Raw genomic sequence first — 1,400 nt, forward strand, 5'->3', positions numbered from 1 at the left:
GTCCAGCATGTCAGCTGCTGTGTCACTGTTGATGCCACCAGATGGAGACAGATGTGGCAGGGCGGTAGAGTTTTTGGTTTGAGAGCAGACAACGCCACCTGGGAAGTTTCACCCCAGACAATAATGTGCATGTTAACAGGTCACACAGGTTCGTTTCACAAATAAGCTGGAGACGTGATTCCCAACTTATGATTTTATTTCTAACACAATTTCTAATAAAAAGGCAGCTAATCGTTGTTAAGGGGTTAGGGGTTGAATTTACAAATGCTGGTAATGATGTGAAAACAAAAGAAACAAAATAACTAAATACACAGGGGGACTAGGGCTGGGGCTTACCAGGGCAGCCAGCAGGAAAAATGGGGCTCAACTTAAAACACCATGTGACACGCCAAACCAAAGACACCCAGAGTGCATTTCACAGCAAGGGAAGGGCCACCGGGGGATCTGGGGGCCCACAGCTCCTGTCAGCACAAAGAAACAGAATCAAATCAATTTAATGAAATACACAAAATACTAAATTTGCAAAAGAAAAGAAAAACAACAAAATGAAGGAGTTAACAAATTACAATTAATGAAAAACATAATCACTAAACTTATAACTATACAGTGAAACAATAGGATGGCGCAGGAATAAAACTGGACCTGCTGCAACTCCAGGCACCAGCTCCGCTTGGTGGCCTCACAATCCTACCACGCTGTCCGTGGTGACAGACCACACCAAGAACGGGGCCACAAAACAGCGGAGAGAAGCAAACGAGTGCGCACAACACAACGAAACCTAAAGCAAACCAAAAGCAGAACGTAACGAAATCAAACGAAACCGAAAGCAGAACGTAACGAAGAAAAACGAAAACATAAAGCGGCATAAAACAGCACAAACACCGTTTAAAAACAACTTACAAACGGCACAAAATCCGCTTAAAAACAGCGTCTTCAAACAGCAGCTTCGAACAGGCTGCACACCGTGACTCCGGCCAGCGACTTGGATTTGGGGAACTTGGAGCCGTGACGCAGACGGCTCTACAGCTCACAGATACGGCGACCACCACAAGCCGGTCCAAGGCAGAGGACGAGCGGGACCACCAGCGAACAACGCACAGCACAGAGTGTCCAGCAGCTGCCAACAAGACGGCGCAAAACCACGATGTAGCTGCACGCCAAACGACCCACATCACAGCACCACTGCTGAGGGAGGAATGAAACATAAGGCGCGTGCCGTTCCCATAGCACCGCCCACCAATCAGAAGAGGAGCAGTGACGGAGAGAGAGAGCGAGGACAGAACAATCCATCCTGCTACACAAAGTGTTAAGCTTTTTCAACAAACTGACCGAACCGACACTGACGACGCTTTTGAAGTCAACTGTGGGATCTGCGAGGGAAAATCACTGAGTCACCACAT

At 47.5% G+C, this 1,400-nt stretch overlaps 1 long non-coding RNA gene across 1 annotated transcript; it reads right to left on the reverse strand.

Moving 5' to 3' along the window:
• Positions 1 to 179: 179 nt before the first annotated feature.
• LOC103375878 (uncharacterized) lies at positions 180 to 782 on the reverse strand. Its single transcript, XR_521272.1, has 2 exons — positions 643 to 782; positions 180 to 461 (listed from the first exon to the last, which is right to left on the reverse strand). It is a non-coding gene; the product is annotated as an uncharacterized LOC103375878 (long non-coding RNA).
• Positions 783 to 1,400: the final 618 nt, after the last annotated feature.

This window comes from Stegastes partitus, unplaced genomic scaffold (assembly GCF_000690725.1).
Source record: "Stegastes partitus isolate 25-593 unplaced genomic scaffold, Stegastes_partitus-1.0.2 Scaffold3378, whole genome shotgun sequence".
Taxonomy (NCBI): domain Eukaryota; kingdom Metazoa; phylum Chordata; class Actinopteri; family Pomacentridae; genus Stegastes; species Stegastes partitus.